Source organism: Dermacentor andersoni, chromosome 6 (genome assembly GCF_023375885.2).
Source record: "Dermacentor andersoni chromosome 6, qqDerAnde1_hic_scaffold, whole genome shotgun sequence".
Classification (NCBI taxonomy): domain Eukaryota; kingdom Metazoa; phylum Arthropoda; class Arachnida; order Ixodida; family Ixodidae; genus Dermacentor; species Dermacentor andersoni.
The window spans coordinates 128151903-128170845 of NC_092819.1; the positions used below are offsets into that span (position 1 = coordinate 128151903).

Below are 18943 nucleotides of genomic sequence, written 5' to 3' on the forward strand. Positions count from 1 at the left end.
GTCTTACTGGCGGTGTCCCTGTTTTCTGAAATTACTAATGGCTAGGTAACTATACGACTCTTCGTAATCGTAATCGCCGAAAACAAAGTTACAGCCTGAGGACAAAGGTCAATGTAGAACATGTCTTGGCTTCAAAACCCTTGAAAAAAGTTTAAACTAACGCAGGCAGGTGAACGCTTATGGTTTTATTCAGAAAAGTGGTGTTCACCTAATCTAAATTTATAGATGAATATCTTTTGTCCCTGGAAAAGAAGCATTGTTCAATACGAGTGGAAAGTATACCAATGCATTAGAGATCGAGTGCGTATTCTAGACTATTTTTCATTATTCACTTACTTGTTTTTCTATCTACTTCATGGCATCTTTTTACGAAAGCTCAATTTGTCAGAGGGCTCACCTACGGCAACTTCGGTGTTTACGAGAATATAACAAGCACTTTCTTTCCGGGAATAGGCGTCGAAATAGGTAGAAAGATGTTGACAGGCGCATTTGATTCATCTGCACAACCCAAACTATAATACTGACAAACCTTAAAGGATTCCACATTTCTTTATTTCGATTCAATAAATACGCCTCTGCGACATGTCTCTGCAGTAGCGACCTCTATGTGCGTTCTGCCAAAGTTTGTAGTTTGTCAAGCTGCCATTTTGTGCAAGGCGTTTGGGATATGCTCTATCTGAAGGGCCATAGGCAGTGCCAAAGCTTACCTAATGCTATGGCCAGTTGATGGTTGTAAGGGGGCCTCCAGTGAGGCACGGTCCGCTGTAGCTCGAGTAACACAATTTTTGTTTCCAAGTGAAAACAAATAGTCATTACCATCACTCTGAACATAAGGAACTGGTAAATGAACAACCGAAGGTATTGGATTTATAATTTCCTGATGTGAAAAATCTGAATTCGTATAAGAATCGAAAGAGCATTGCACTTTCTTTTCTGCTCTCCAGAATTGGTGTGCTTTACACTCGAAGAAGCATTAACATCGAATAAAAAGAGTATGTCCGTCGACTTTTGCGTGGGTTCTTTCAGTAAAAAAAAATAGGCCGTTGTTTTTACTAGACTTTTCCCGGCAGCATCGGCTGCCACCTATGCCCAGAAAAAACGTACAGATATCTGTAATTTCAGTCCGCAGCACTGCAATAACGCGCCTCAAAATTCATAGTAATTTTCGGTAAAATATAGACGTCTTTACTTTCATTCCACGGAACCACACCGTCACATTTACAGCAATTGTTCGTAAAGAGTACTGGTATCTAAATTTATTTCGCCGCAGCACCATCACATGCCGTCATACTTAATAGAATTTTAGCGGTTCTTCTGTACATTAGGCAATCAGATAAAGCCCACCAGCAGCATTTATTATTCATTGTTGGTTGAGTGTCTCCTCTGCTCGAAAAGTGTCCTCTATTGCGTTGCTGCAAAGTCTTCCGGTTCGACCAGGTACGAGTTACATTACATTTGAATTATATTACATTTTAACTCAAGTAAAAAATAAATAAATAAAGAAGTCTGAAAACACCATGACAAATTTGGCTTGCATTAAAACTGAAGCAACAGCTGAATATAGCATGAATGTATCTTAGCACCTATTTGAAGTACATTAGAAATCACGGTAGCTCAAGAAGGAAGACAAAAAGCGCTTTAAACAATTGAGGCAATTGGATAGAAAAAGGAAGTCGAGCAAGGCCGATTGTCTAGCGCTAGGCCACAGTGCACGAACAAGGGACAATATCTCGGATTCGTTCAAATGGGCACATATGACTACATCTGCTGTGTCTAGCAATACACCGGAACCACGTAGTACAAGAATGCCCGAGTTTATTACGCTTTCTTAGTAGAAAACGTACATTCTTAGGGCCCTACAAGATACAAAAGGCGAAAAGTGGACATCAATATAATTTTTTTTTAAATATTGTTGTCCTGCATATTTGCAATAAAAGTAGGAACAAGCACCTTATTCTGCAGTGTTGGCGACGGACGTTCGCATCCGCACAAATGCTGCTGACATAAACTATTAAATTAAGTAAGTAAAGAGGAAGAAAATACCTGGCTGAATGTACAAGGACACTTTGTTCGAAGAGTTGAGGAAAAATGCATTTAGAGCTGCAGCTTCAATCTTCGTATTGTCCAGGCTTGATAATGGCAAGATGCTCGATATACGGGGCAGAGATTGAAGTATAAGTACGCGGAGCATAAGTTCTGGAGCATGAAACTTTTTGTACAGCGCGCTCTCAATACGCCACTATTCACTTTATTTTGACACTCAAAGAAGCATGCTTGAGTTAAAAAAATATATCATACCAAAATATTGCAGTCGCCTTATATGAGGATACTGCAGGTTTAGCAGCTTGCTGTTATCGGTAGTGTTGCCGTAGATATTGTGCTATGACTTAGATTGGGCTCTGTAAGAAATAAAAACAGTAGAAAAGGGACTTGAAGCCAAGGTACCTGAACTTGTGAAGTATTACGCTAACGATGGACCAAACACTGACGACTATTGACAATGTATAATTACAAAAATAACTGCAGCGCTGGCCAGTTCAGCCGATAACTCGAGACCCAAGAGCAGTTCGCCTTCTTCGTGGGGGCGCCTGGGCGCATCGTCTACCAGAGGCAAGCCGTGTGCACGTAACAGTATCCGCGACAGCAAAAGTACCGTCCCGGTGCGTCCAGATATCGGTGTCAACGGGAGAGTAATTAGGCTTGAGGCGTGCGACATGCACATCAGTGGAATGCAGGGCAGATGAAGCCCTAGCATTGACGGGCAATTTCATAGATAACTGGGTTCACAGCACGCAGCACTGGGCGTGGGCCTGTGTACCGGGACAGGAGTTTTTCGGAGAGCCCAACGTGACGGGTCGGGGACCACAGCGATACCAGAGATTCAAGCCAAAAGTGTACGTCTTTGTGTCGTCGATCGTACAAACACTGTTGCCTCTCTTGGCAGGTCAGGAGGCGAGCATGGGCAATTCCGCGTGCTTTGGTTGCCTTGGTGATGGCGCGGATGGGAGGGATGTGTCCAGTGACAATGTTGGTTCCGGCGGAACCACCAAAAGAACGGCGAATAGCCGGCAGCGCTGTGGCGCGAAGAATTACAGGCAAATGCTGCATAGCGTAGAGCGAGCTCTCAATCAGTATGGTCGGACGAGACAAGCATGTCGGTCGGGGTTCTATTCAGACGCTTCGTGATAGCATCAGTTTGTGGATGGTAAGACCTAGTCAGCTTGTGCCTGGATGTCACCGGGAGCCATGGGGGAAAGTGGGACGATGCGACCATTGCAGAGCTCCGTGGCGATGACGAAGAACATCTACCTCCACCAGACTGTTATGCGAACGACGTACCATACACTGAGGACTATTTACAATGAATATTTACAAAGATAACTGCAATGCTGGCCAGTTCATCAGACAGCTTGAGACCTAAAAGCATTTCGTCTTCTTCGTAGGTGCGCCTGCGCCCACGTCCAAAAGAAGCACGCAATATTCGCGTAGCAATGTGCTGCAATATGTGATAAACATTTAGCACGCGCATAGCAAGCACGATGAAAGATGTCAGTGCTTATGAATAGTTTAACGCCAAAAGGCAGACAGCTGATGTTGAGAATAACGCATGCACTGACTTCATTGTTGACAAACATTGTTACGTTGTACTCTTGCTTAAGCTGCAGTGCGAGCCATAGTTTACTTTTCATTGAAGCAGAGTTGGGACTTCCTATGAGACAAAGGAAATTACAAATTCCATTCAGGTGCACAAAATTTCTATGACGTGGGCGCATTATCATTATACCACAATGTGGATCATACATGTTCAAATCTAAAGAACGGCATTCATGAACTTTGTTACTGTGAATGCGAAATAATATGTAGCGTCTATGCAACATAGGCCAGGAATTCTCGAGAGCATGAAAAAGATGTTATTTTTGTAGAACTGCTCTCATTACCGAACTGACGAGCATATCCCACATGTGTGTCTGTCTCAAACGCAACTTCTTATGTAGATCTCCCGCGTGATATTGTCACGTAGCAGGGACGGTGAAGAAAGCAGCAAAAATTAGGAAAGACGAAACTAGCGTTTTATTGGGTGTACCTCCGCCCTGAAAAACAGGGGCCCTATAACCTAAATCTATTCCAATGGGTTTTTTATTCCAATCTCCTGACTTCAAATTTACGTAACCACCAACGCAAGTATTGGGCGGAACCCGCAGTGTTGTTTGAAAAGCCCACTCAAAGGCACTCCTCATTTAGACGAACGAGGTCACGTTTCTTTCTCTCATAGGGAATAGCATTGCCAACATTGAGCAGATTTTTTTCAGTAAACTAGGTGAAAGGAGGCGAGGAACACGCTCAAGTGGAGAGAGGCCGATGGGGCCAAGCCAGCACAGTGAAAATAGGTAACTGGATGAAGTGGTGGTGCCGGCATCTGCGATGGATCTGATTGCGGTGGTTGGTCTAAAATCGCGGCGGCGCCAGCGGTGGCATTAAAATGCCACCGGAACGGATCCTCTGCAAAGAGGAGTTCGCAAAGTGAAGCAGTATACGGGCCGATAGGGCTTAATAAAGTTATACTGCAACTGAAAAATATTTACTATGCGCTGATAGCACTGCTTCGCTATTCAGTAAAAAAAATTCAGTTTCTTTCGGCGTGTTAATGAGCCTTTAACGCGCGCCCGTCACCTTGGCGCGGTAACATTTTGCGGTGTTATGACGTCGCATGAGATACAGGGAAAGTAAGCGCAGCCATAAAACGCTTGACCAATAGCACAGGGCTCATGGGGGAAAATGCGTCAAATCGGAAATAATTGTTTTTTTTTCGTTTGGTATAATCACGCATTATCAGTGTGCACATATCATGTCAATGAGGCGTTTTAGCTGTTTTTGTGACGTCACGTGAAAGACAGACGAAGTGGGGGTGGTTCAAAAAATTTTTATGAATCGTGGAGGGCTGATCACAGTATCGCAATAGAAAAGTTTTCAATAGCTTTGCGTTACAGTGCCCCAGGCTACACTCAAAGAATGGCGATAACAGCAAACGCATTCGGCGGTCGTCAAAAATCTGATCTGCCGCTCAAGCACGCCGTCTTTTATGCACAAATCATCGAAGGTTCCAGAGAGGGTAAACGGCGGTGCCCGCGTCTCTTCCAGAAAGTTCAACGCAATTCGCTTCGCACGTGTAATCAGATCGCACAAGCTTCTCTGACAACAGACAACGGGTAGAAACATCCATAACATTCGAGAAAGAATCTCTACATGCACGCGCGTCCCGCGCTGAGCGATAACATTTGTTAGAGGGTGAAAAGTGTTCACCCGAAACAGAGAAACAAGTACACGTGTCAGTGCGAAGTAAAATTGCAAGGAATCCCGGGTGCATGCTCCGAGCTACGCACAGCGGCACACTAAGGAAACAAATGGGAGCGAGTACACGTGCAGGCGAAGTTTCACACATTTTACAAAAAAGTTTGTAACACTAAACACTTGCGCAACTCTACGCGAACAATCAGTAACACAGAATAGCAAATAGATAACGCTTCCGACACCAACAACAGTCTCTTCTAGGCACGCAACACCCACGCACAGTACGCCAAGTAAAGTACGTGTCCTGTACTATTGTAGTGCTATTGTAGTAGTATTGCTCTTAACTTCACGAACACCAGGATGTTTTTTTAAGTTAGCGCAACCCTCATGACGCAAACCCAAATCGTAGTCGCCTATCCATACCTGCTCCTTGCTCGGCAGACGTTGAAGACACAATGATGGATTCCTTTAACCCGACAAGAAGTTCCTTTTCTGCAAAGTATGCACGCATGGTCGCTAACTTTTTCACGCATGAGCCGACACTGCAGAAATATTTCGGCGGTATCTGCAACAGCGAGCACAGGCATGCCCAGGCTTGTCAAGACAGGTGGCGGAAGATCTGCGCATCCACGTCGTGAAGCGAGTCCTTGGTTTTGTCGAACAACACCAGAATGAGCGTTACAAGCATTACGGAGCATCGCTCCTGTGGTTCGCTTGCTGCATTAACTCCACGTGCATATCTTTTTCGGGATCCGCGTGCTTTCTGGTATGCGTATTTGAAGGGATTTCTAGGTACCACAGTCGTGTTTCTTTAACGCAGCTAAAACCACACACAACGACGGCACGATATTGTTCACGACAAGGAGGGTGACATTGCCGCGACAACGACATTAGAAAACACACCTTTCCCGGTGCAAATAAATGTTAAGTGCCTCCCAGAACAATAACGTAGTGTTTTTAAAACAGCAATGATGCACCATCTGATATATGCGAGGCTCTCCGCAGCACTAGACCCCGCAAACTTCTTGTAGGACAAGATGTGTTATCCAGAGCCACATAATCAGAAATGAGCATTACACTTCTTTCTACAGTGCTTTGGGAGAGGCATACGTAGATGATCAAATAAACGACCTACACATAAATATTATTTATCACTATGCACTGACTGACAAGCAGTAATTTCCTGTCTCAATAAATTTCGGAAAATACGGACACTGCCTTAACGATCAATATGGCTCGAGTAACCGCACTTGATTTAAAGAAAACTAATTTTACTGTCGTTGTCAGTATTAGAACTTTATATTTTCGAGCATTTATCTATTTATTTATTGGTGTTAAAGAGAGAGAGAGAGAAATAAAAAACGATATCAAGACAGGACGGTCAGCCAGACATGCGGCCTTTTTTCTACCCTATACAGTGAAAAAGGAGTTAAGGAACAAAAACAAAGAAAGAATTTAAAACACTGAGGATATTGCTTCGTCTGGAGGCACACATAGAAAATACACAGATGCTCACTGAAGCTTGCGGAGATCAGTAACTGCCGTATACGCCCATCGCATTCCAGGCATGTGAATCATGTGAGCACGGTACAAGTACTTTTGTCACAGCAAATTGTGATGAATGCAGGTGATCTAACGTGGTAAGGGGTAGAAAGCGCTGGTTGTCATATCGGGCACTGGCGAGGAGGAAATGGTCAATACACTCCTCACACCTGCAATGAACTCTTGAAAATGCACGCCTCATCACGATTAGGAGAAAACAGGTATTTTCGAGTGCCACTGTTGGCCCCTTATTATTTATTACTATTTAGTAACCCACCAGTTCTCCTGTCTCCAGCTGTTAATCAAAGCGCCAGTATTTCGTGAAAAGAGAATTTTGTTCTTCTATCGCCACCATGGCAATAGGCCACCCAAAACAAGGTAAGTGCATTACATTTGACTACAAGATATGACAGTTCAATAAACGCGAATGTCTACGGCGACGAGCTCCGTGCAAATTCTTCGAGAAAGAACCCTTCACAGTCGTGGAGTTCACCGTTGCATTCACGTGCTCAAACTGTCAATTTCACAGGAGAAATTCTAGCGGCTGCATCGAGAATCACCCACAATGATGCCCATGCAAACGATTCCTATCGTTATATCAGTCAAAATCTTCGACAAATATGAACATTGCTTATGGCATTCGCTAAAGTAATGACGTCGATAATTTCCGCTGTCGAAAAAAAAACTTCAGATATATCCACTGTATAACGAATCATGCAGCTGACAGTGCAACAAAATAAAAAAGCCCACAACTAAAATATTTTCTTGAATATGCCTTATGCTGGACGACATATACTAATCGTCACCTGATATATCTTTCTGTATAAAGAACACTGAGTCGCGTTTTGAGTGTAATATACGTCTCACAAACACTCCATTTTCTTGCTGTAGCTCGTTTCTTCTCAGCATTTTTTCTTGTTTCTCATCATCGTGGAATGTGACAAGATCTAGCGCACGTGCATTTTTCTTGTTTTCTCATTCTTTGCTTTGCCGTAGCCGTGGACATCTTAGAGCTCAGCTCTTAGGGGTCCGTGCCTGCGGTGAGCGTCGGGTGTCTTATTTCGTAACCGAGCGGACGAGCACAGCAAAACGTGACATCGAACGCGGAGCGCAGCAGGAGGTGAAAGACGGGGACTGCGGAGAGAGCGCGAGGAGAAAAGCGCAGGAAGAGGGTGCAGCGGAACCACGAGGAAGCAAGCGGAGGAGGAGTGTTTGGTGAGAGCGCGATGAAAAAAAGCGTATTGCCGCGGCCAACGAGCTTTGCGGCGACGATGGCTACGAAATGGTGCCAGAGTATCGGGCGTTGTCTGCGCGGAAACAAAGCGCTGCTTGAGCGGAGGTCTGTCTGCGGCTGCTGCTGTGAATCGCGCTCAAGCGCCACAATTATCGGAGCAGTCGCGACATATTTCGCTGCGTTTGCAACGTGCCGCACGAGACAGATTGTTTGCGCCAGCCAATAGATCGAGAAATGGAAACACGTATACAGCTGTGCTCAAATTTTGGATTAGGGAGCACCGTAATCGTCGTGGAATTTATTATCTTTTCGTCAGCAGTTTTGAAGAAAAGCAGAAACTCAAACATCAGTAATACTTTCTTGTAACAAACTGTGTAGCCGAAGCTCTGCCTAAGAAGTTTGAAATCCTGACTTGAACAAACTCCTTAAATACATGCCTGCTCTCTACTGATCGTTTGCTTACTCTCAGAAGGACCTATATAGGTTCGCCGGATAAATATTCTGTAAAACGTAGGTTTGCAGGTTTGTGTGGGCATCAAGGGCTGTGTAGAAGTCGCCGCCTCGGTGTGTTTTTGTTTAGTCTATTCGCTGTGTAAGCGCAGACATAAACCACATTACACGAAACATTTAAATATAGGCACCATACACGTACAACGGAATGACCAGTCTGAACATGTTGCTGTACTGGCACTGTTCCTGCCGGGACATCCTGCATCAATATATGCTTACGTCAAAAGCACACGTTCTCTTGCGTAACACGCACTGGCTTCGGGCTGGTTAGTGCGAATCTGTATCGCTTCCGTGTATAGGCGACGCAAACTCAACGCAAATCCTATCTGAGTTATTGTGCGCGAGCAGGTTCACTTAGCAGAGAGTTTGACCTAAGAGGAAGCGTTAGCTCGGTGGCCAACTCCGATGCGCCTATTCAAATATATGTAATAAAGAGAAGTGCTATTCTGAGATGACCGCAGGACTGACTTTAATGAAATATGATGGACTTCGATAGAAAATGATAAAGTGTAGTGACTCTTGGAAGAGGAAGTTTTATTTATGGCTCGGAAATATTTACCAAAATGGTCGAATATGTGAACGTTTGAAAAATATATAGAAACGCAAAACTCCCAAATTCATAATTCTGGTCCACAAAGAGATATCGCAGTTCTGCAAACAGAATCCGTTAAAATATTCACAGAAGACACATATTCTATAGCAATTTACAGTTTAACGCAAATTTGTTACAATATTTACGAGGTTTTTGCAAAATCGCTACTCGCCTATTAGTGCTGCATTTCAGAGCCGTGTTTAGAAGAAATTTTGTCAGCTACAGATGTAATATTATATGATTTTATAGATTTGTGATATTGTATTCTCTATTGCTGAGTACGCACTTGTAAACTTAATATATCGTACTTTATTTTGCGACTTTCCAAATCTTTCTTTTAGAAAAGAGAAACTAAATAAAAAATACACTTTCGGCAATCACTAGGCTTATTTCTATTTAATGAAACAAAGCTCAGCAAATTTGGTGCTGGGATTTTTTTTCTTTTCCCATATAATTAGATAGGAGCGGCCAAGCGAAAGTTACCTCTTAACGCATTGTTACAAATCGACCTTTCTAAACAAAGATTGCATGCCCGCATTCGGATAGGTGTCTTCAGTCTTTATTGAAGTCCATGCACAAGGCCTATTCTCTGGCCAGATATGAACTGTGACACATTTGGTAACAAGGCAGCCGCGCCGCAACGCAACTATGTATAGTGCCTACGTAAATACATAACTGTGCAACATTTGGCAACTACGAAACCGCGTAACCACACAACTACGTAAGCCACCGAACGATAGAAAGTTCCGTGTTCGAACGCGTGTAAACGATAGAACACGTGACGTTAGGTGGCTTAAATGATGCAGCAATGGCAGGCACTTTCGTGTCTGTTTCAATATGCAGAATGAATTTCAGCAAATGTATACGCAATTTCTGATTTTTCAGGTACCTCCACGTGTCACAGTATAGTAAAGAAAAAGAAAACTGAAGGTGACTAAATAAATAAATACCAGCTTTTTATCATGAATTCTTAAATTAATACATACCAATGTATGTACAGTGTGGCATAGGACTATCTTATCCAACATTTGTAAGACCTTCGGTTAGAGGGCCCTGGGCGACCTTTCTTTCAAACCTCAAAAATGTAATGGAAACAGTGAAGAGCTTCCAAGGAATGTGTTACCGAAATAATTTTTGCGCGCATATTGCTTCGCGAAGCCTTATTTCCCACATCAAACCGCTACTACTCGCCATTCCCGCTACCCTTGAACATCTTCCCTTGCGACCGAGTAGGACCGCGTCGAAGGCGGCAGCGCCGCACATATGGCGTAACGTCTCATTACTACGTGGAAGGACTCTTCCCAGCGTGAGCCGACGAATGTTGCTTTCTACTGAAAATGTGCAATTCTTATCTCATTTCATTTCATTTTATTTCCTTGACGAAGCCACGAGGGGGTATTATATAAGGGGTGGAATCAGCTAAAAAGCATGAACAATTCCACATCTGTTTATATGAAAAAAAAGAAACGGTATTTAAATTTTTAACGAATGATGACGTACAGGTGATATCAACGATATATTGGGGAAGGCCGTTCCAATCTGTAGCTGTACGTTGGAAGAAGGAAGCTGAAGAATGTCAACAATGTTATATGTCAATAGAAATCCTAAACAGGGATTTTCGATTAGTTCAGCCTTTTAAGTTGAGTGCGCCAATTAATAAACGCAGCAACAGTAGGAAGAAGCGCAGTGCTCCAAAGATCTCGCTTGATTCATGTCAACTATCCACCTATGGTACCTCTCTGTGAGAATTTGCTTTTTGTCGACATATGACTGCCGCTGGTCTCGCCGGTGGCCTCCTAATTCGTTAACAGCAGACCTCTGTTTAGGAAGTGCGTGTTTGGAGGGACGTCAACTGTGCGTCCCGTTTGTGACCTCCTCCGCACTCCACACACAAATGCAAAATTTGACTGAGAGATTGACAGCTGCGTAGTCTATCTGCAGAATGTGTTTTCTCGCCAAGCCCAAGGAGTGGTTCAGGGCCCGAAAGTGGATGTTTTGTGTCAGGCGTCATGGCCATGGGTGGCGCTGGATAAAAACCTCCGGGTTATATTTGGAACAAATACACAAACATTTCTGTGTGCACATACAGATACATATCCATGCAAGAGAACGGTATAACTGCCGTTGCCTCAGCTCAAGTCGTGCACCATGGCGCGCGTAATGCGGAAGGTGTGACTTCAGCGCCCCCCCCCCCCCCCCCCCCCCGTTGGCCAGTTCCTTGTCTTCGTTAGCGTTTACTTTCCCATACCTTATCCTTTGAACATTGAAATTAAAACCGCAGGTAATTGCTACTATGCTTTCTTAGGCTTCCGTGTTTGTTGGCTCGATATGGTTGTGCTTCATAAAAATATGAGTTCTTCTATTCTCCTTGTAATTTGAAGAGGGGAAAGTGACACTTCGTCAAGACTCCCACTGGTGCTAAACATCAACTTCAAGGTTTCTTGCTTGTTTTAAGTAAACATGCTGCTCTTCCCAATTATACTATACCTATATATTATGCTGGTCATGTCACGAAAGCGCTGGTCATGAGCCCTTTCACAAATATTTCTGGTACCAACGAGAAAAATTAGCGCGAACAAAAGGACAGCTCACGCAAGACAAAAATAAGTGCTACACTCAAAACTGCTTAATAGAGGGAAGATATTCTAAAATGTAACACCTTGTCACGTATGCGCACAATAAAAGTACGGAAACATCGCAGGTGGAACACGTGTAAGCCAAAGCGGTCAAAATGAGCTGTCCGCTCATGGCGATTGGTTTGCGCTGAAGGTGGCCATTAAAAAAATTGCAGAACCCATCTCACTATTATTGTCGACGGTAATGCGTTTAGCATTGAATCAATATAGTGACATAACGCATTACACCGTCGACTGCACCTGTTTATTAGGCAGGCACCGCAGCGGCTGTCTCCTTTCGCGCTTCGCTATCAACCCTCGGCACCATCTAGCGCCGCCACCGCGAAGCGTGTGCGTGGCCTCTGAAATAACACGCTGCAAAATATTTTACGCCCTTAAAAGTGAAAAATGATGTAAATGTGTCTATAACTCACACCCTTAGGGTGTTATTTATTTAACGGACACCCTAAGGATATGAGTTATATACACATTTACGCCCTTTTTCTCTTTTAAAGGTGTAAATTATTTTACAGTGACGGGGCCCGCCGGTGCGTGCGAGCGCTGAGAAACGCGTCATAGCGGCAACCAGGCCCTTCTGTTGTGCGTTCGTGACAACATGCTGCGCAATGAAGTGGCACCGCCGACAAATCTGCACATGGCTTTCAAGACGATAGGCTTGGCGCGCTGGTGCTTGCGAAGCCTGAGAATCGTCGTCTCGTTTGCCGCACACTCGTTAGCACATACTCGGTGACCCAAATTGGCCACAGGTTCATTGAAGAGCGGGACATAGCGAATTTATGGCGCAGCCTGCTAATGCTTGGGGTGGCCGTTCTTGAGGAACCCTTCTGACGCGGGTTCGGTTCTGCTCGGCATCGGAGAAATAGGAGATTTTTTTCGTCTGTGTAGCGCAGAACAGTTTCAGAGGCACATACCTAGTTACTCAAAGTGGCTTCACATACACTCACTCAAGAATGGCAGACACCTACTGGTACATACTCAGTGAACCAAGCTGGTGCCAAAGAGCTACACAGAAGAACAGCAGAGAACGAGAGGTGCATACCCAGTGCTCCATGCTGGCGTGAAAAAGTTTCTTCTCATAGCGGTATCTACCCATTCCCGCATATACAGGCGCTTATGTCGGCGTGAAAGAGGTTTTTGAAGAGCAGCACGTATGTACACATTGACGCATACTTGACGCACCGCATTCCAAATAAACTTCCACTTGGCAGTCAGCGCTTGCCTGTGGTATTTACTTCCTCGTCTCCATGTTTTATTCGCGCTCTTTAAACTAAGTTCTAAATTTTGAACCAACGAGCCTTCATCAAGACCTTACTAATTACTGAGCCACCTTGCTGCGATGGTTCATTTCAAGCCCTGTTATCTCAGCACAGCAGCCCGACGCGCTACGCATTCGACCCCCGACTGCCCAGTGACCGAGGTAGGAGGGAAAGCCGTTTGATACAAACATACAGTACATAGATAGGTACACAAATAGACAGATAGCCTCCGGAAAGTGTGAACTACCTTAATAAAGCTAACGCAATAAATGTTTGCTGAATGTAATCACCTTCATGGTAATTAATAACTTCGTACTTTTTATACGTTATGAACCAAAAGTGTTATCGTGGGCCGTGCACCTACTGGTGCTGTTTCAAACACTGTTTTGCATACTGCATCGAACTAGCAGTTTTATAGACACGGTCTATAGGTGAATATATAGGTGAATAATGTGGCAAATAAATGGGATTCAGATTTTTTTTCGTGTTACAGGAAAGAACCGGGGCCACTAATAAACGCTTTGTACTCTCTAAACTGTCAGAACTAATCATGTCAAAGGAAGCTGTCTACAACTTTTCACGTCATACAAACACAACAGATGTATGCCAGGTGGTACTTGAAGTAACCACAAAGAATAGGTGGCACAGCATTCCAAAAGATAGGATTATATTACCATATAATGGATCTAATAGCTACTGAGGTCTTAGCTCAGTTTACGATATGTAAACGCATGGAAAAAGTTGTTTCCTTTTTAAGTCAACATGTTGCTCCTATTGCAGAAGTTTTGAGCGATGTGTAGCTAATTAAAAGCCAAGGAGAAATTTTGGTGCCTGTTAGAGTTTTTTTACAGATCAAAGCCCGATAAATTGATCGGTAAGGTAAGCATAAAATAATATGATCAGGTTCTGGCATTACAGGTTTTATAAAATTGAAGTTCGTTTTAAATCTTGCAAGCTCCACCGTTAATGACCGTCGTCGCAAAACATGCCCTGCGGATAGAAAAAAAACCCGCTGAATAAGTTTTGACTGCATCGCCTCGCTAGAGATAAATGTTCAAAGATATATCTGAATGAAACTCCTAATTACTGCCTGACCATCCAAACTGCAAGCGATCATTGTGTTGGTGAACGCTAGACCCATGCTACCGTGAGCGCCCCTAAATATGTAAAGCTATCGGACCATAACTTTGAGCGGATACACGTGCTGCCTGTTTTAATGTTGCATTATTTTCCTTCATCCGCTTCATTGTTCATTGTCCCGCAACAATAGTGGTGAAACTACGCGTGTTCTAATCTCCAAAACGCGTAGTTCTCATACGTTTTTCATTGGCTTTACTTATTATTTTATTGTTCACGATGAATATTGAGAATTAACATGGACCACAAAGGTTTGGGTCCTATAGAGTGGGTGCCCAGTGCGGCAAGTATTAACGATAATATATATATATATATATATATATATATATATATATATATATATATATATATATATATTTATATATATTTTCATTTACTTGCGTGTTTCAGTAGGGTCGGTGGCAGAGATTTTAAATTTACGACAGTGGGAATCACTTTAATATGCTCGGACAATAAAAATGGAAGCAGCGAAACACTTCAATATTTTATGGAGTGGATATTATGTAAAGTCAGCAACAATGAGCGCTGATAGGAACAGAATAGATCAATTCTTTTGACTAGTTACAATGACTTTTATTCACAGGTGCCGCAGCCTCCGTATCTGCTTTTGAATGGCTATTGTCAGAGCAATAAACATCCGCACAATAGACATACCGCAGTCATTACCTTAGACAATCCTACCGAGTGTTTTAAGAGCTTGCGTTTTTTACGTGAACACTATTGGTTATACTTAACTACAACCGTGCTCGAAAACAGTGAAACATTTACAAGGGACACAAACATGCACGAAAATAAATATTTTTGTCCGCTAAATATATTTTCCCTGTTTGGGAAAGTAAGAAAGAACAATATAAATATAACTAAGTGATGCTTAATAAAAATGTAAAAGAATATAAACACCATAAAATGATCTGGTTCAAATATTCAAATACAGTGTACATGACGTAAAAGATATACCCCTCTAGTTGACGGTAATAGTTCTATTAAATTCGACAACGCTAAAGTTGGGACTGCACTGTATAAAAACCGGCGTTTAGAAGTCGTAAACTGCCTGAACTTATTTAGATCGAATAACTCTCCTCGCATAATTTTGTATATTTTCAAGGTTCCTGGTGGATGGTTTGGCCTTCATCACTGATGCAGAGGGGCCAATGGAAAATGCATGTGCTCTAACGCAACGGAGTTGTGCAACGCGTTCGCAGTGAAACACTGTCTATACTCAATTCAATACTTTGCGTGAAATGCTGTGGAGGCTAGTAAGGCTTCTCGGAGTAGTTACGTTCGTAACAAGAAACACTTCAGTGTTTTTGCCAGCAATCACGCGAGACTGATTTTGTTTTGTTTAGGCTGAGTAATAAATTTTAAAAATTGCATATCCAAAAATGACCAAACTGTGGTAAAAAGGCCCTTTGCACGCGCTGTGACCACTAACGTCGTTTCTTCCATCGCTTGCTGTAATCAACCCAAAATCACATTCATTGGGGGTGCGAGGGCTTACTCCCTACCAGGTCACTCTTGCCAGCTGCCTCACAACAAACGTGGGAGGAGCTCCTCAGAACACCGGATCAAAAACAACAAAACGCCCTCGTTGCCTGGGCCGGAAGGGTGGCTCCTCCTGAAGGGCCATCCTAGAGCTCGGGCCTGCCAGATCATAACTGAGCAGAATCTCAATAAAATTGTTACCACTAGAACCTTGCTGTAATCAGCAGCTCTATAGACTGCACATAGTCCCTATTTTTAACCTCTGTAGTGAAAAAGAAGCCGCAATCTACTGAGCATCCGCTAGGCGCGACGCTAAGGATTGTGTTCACCATGGATCAATCTGGCTTTGTGTAAATGAATCACGTAGCATTCGGTGGAAGGGGGTGAATTCCTAGCATCAACCTGTAACTTCGTTGCCGGACATTTCCTCCTGCTTCCGCATCTCCTATCGTCATGATTGACAAGGCACTGGCATAGCCCGTGCCCACGGCAGTTCCCTTCATCTCTCGAGCGATCACCGTCAGAGGGATGCCGGGAACTCCATTGGTACAGGCATTTCCGAAGTCGACCTTATCGGCGATTCCGCTGTCGACCTCCTAAAAATAGGAGGTGGACAGCGACCTCCTATTTTTAACGCTAAGAGTAAGTCATCACTGCAGCATGTGTTATGTTATCAGTGAGTTCTATGGAATTTGAAGTATTCGCAACTTTTGGGGCACTGACTTCTCCACAGACAATAAAATGTTCAATGATGCAAGAATGAAGACGTGAGGTAATGTGAAAAAACTCTGGACAAAAAGCGCATTCTGTAAAAGCTGCTAAGACAGTCAATATAAAAACTGCAACAAAACGGCACAACCTGTGCTTCCTGCCATTGAACTCACATCGATGAATCAATTCACTCCCATAGTACAAAGCAAATAAACACGCAAGTTCCAACACGACGTTATTGCAGAGGTATAATGTTATTGTCGGTAAAGAAGGTTATTAAAGCTTTCGGAACTGCTGGCTATAAAACGCCCAAGCAAATTATTTATGCTGAAAGGGCGGTCATCAAACGTCATCATGGTGGTTTTCAAGGTAAATCTTTGCAGTTAAGACTTAGGACAGCCCATCAGAGCGTGGTCGGCGTTCTCGTAAGGATGACCGCATGTGCGAACAAACCACAACTGAATGACGTATAAGCTACAACAAAGCTATCAACATACCCAATTTATTATACAAATCTTTAGAACAACTTCATCAATTTGATGACACTTCTGTGAGCACTGTTCTTTGGAGCTTTGACCCCATCTCCAGTTTGCAATGTCTGCTGGTGCCCACCCTAACATTAACTTTATTATTCACCGTATCAGGTTGGAATCATATGTACTACATGCCAATTTTACTTATACGGTATATAGGCGCTAACTACGGCCAGGCCAGTCTACAGCAATATGTAAATACAACAAGCCGTATTTGCTGCCACTAAACCTTTCAGCGACAAGGATTTATGACGTATCTACCAAACCAGTGAGTATTTCATAGCAGTAATTGCTTTAAATAGCCAAGAACTTAGTGGAATTAGTTCCTCTGCTGTTTGTACGCACAGGTGTCCTACAGTCTAATCTTTACTGCACCAGCGGAGCAGGGTATTGATTTTATTCATTTTATTTGCTCATGAGTATCGGCTTATCTTTGGACGACGAAGTGATTCTCTACTTGAACGCTAGTACTGGCTCCGTCTTCGATAACGGATTTGGTAGAGCCTTTTGACTCAAATCGCTATCTCGTTGTTACCTGTGTATTTATGAAGGTACTAAGAATCGGCCCATACCTAACTTTCGACGTAAGAAAAATATTTCGCCGTTTTCTGGAACTGGTTCGCCGGCGTCGCTGCGGTGGTGAGCTAAGCCTAGGCTTGCTCCGCGGCCGCCAGCATTGGGCCTCACCCCGGCGTGGAACCATACGACATGGCGTCCCAGATAGAGACGGCCACGTCTCCGACGACATCGAGCCCTGGCCCTGGCCAGCTGTTCATCGAGGTGCAAGGGGAAGAAATTTCTCCTGAGGAGTTCCACATTGGGATCGGCTGGTGGCAAGTGCGCCTGCGCATAACAGCCCCGGCGAGCGAGGGCTCCACCGCTCGCCCGTCGAGGCCTAAAACAAGAGGCTACTTCAACAGGAAAGTAATCGCATCGACAAGGGCAGCGAGGATGCCAGATGTGCTGCCGAGAGAGGACACGAAAGTGATCGTGAGGCGGCGGGGAGGCCTAAACATCGCAAGAACGCAGACTGGGTTCGTAGCCTCGGCCATCATGGCGGCGTCAAGGATTTCGAGAGAAGACGGTGCGGCGGATACATTCTGCCTCAACCTACGCCACAATACCATGGTGGTGAGTACCCCCGATAAGGGGCGTGCTCTGTCCTATGCCAAGATTGAGGCTATCCGCATCGGGGAAATGATACATGAGGTAGGCGCGTACCCAACCAAACCATATGGTACGGTCAAGGGGATCAGTCGAGGCATTCCCATCGAAGATACTCCGGCGGAGATTGACCGGAACGTTGTTAACTCAAGAAGTCCATTAGAAAGAGGGGCGCAAAGAATTCGCAATACGATGAACGTAATTGCTGTTTTTAAGGCCAAAATGTTCCAAATGTGTATGTTACGGCCCTGTGTTAACGAGGTGCAGTATGTACCGCAAGCATTTCGATGTGCAAACAGTGCGGCAATGTAGGCCACAGAAGAGACCTTTGTCCTAACCCCTATGTCAAAGTGTGCTTCGACTGTGGGACCAGCAACCCTGTCGATGGGCACGAGTGTAACCCTAAATGCAAGCTCTGTGGGGGATAACACCCAACGGCCGATAGAGAATGCAAGAAGAAATACAAAACTCCCTACGTAGTAACCAAAAGGCAGTGGGTGCACAAGATAGCGGACCAGCGCGTACAGCAACAACTAGCACCCGGATAGTTTCCACCGTTGCTGACGTCAGCAGGAGTGAGTGGCACAGCTGGTCGCCATGAGTCGCTCACACGGCGACAACAGCGAAAGTCGAAACAGAAGCATGAGCCGCCGCCGTCGATTCCAATCCAAAGACAGTGTCGGCTGGGCAGACGCAGTAAAGTCGGGGGTAGCCAAGAGAGAGCAGCAGCAACAGCAGCGACAGCAGCAGTGACAGCAGCAGCAGTCACCGCCATTGTGAAGTGGCGGACGGAAATTTAAAGACGAAAGTGAGGCGATGAAGGCGCTTTGAGAAGCAAACGAGGCGTTCCGGAAGAA

The 18943-nt window shown here is 44.2% G+C and overlaps 1 long non-coding RNA gene across 1 annotated transcript in view; it reads right to left on the minus strand.

The window, feature by feature from the left end:
- Nucleotides 1-10489, minus strand: part of LOC129382735 (uncharacterized) — a 484451-nt gene extending 473962 nt beyond the window's left edge. The window contains exon 1 of the long non-coding RNA XR_011894991.1: nt 10154-10489. This is a non-coding gene — a long non-coding RNA (uncharacterized lncRNA). The remainder of the gene's footprint in view (nt 1-10153) is intronic.
- Nucleotides 10490-18943: the final 8454 nt, after the last annotated feature.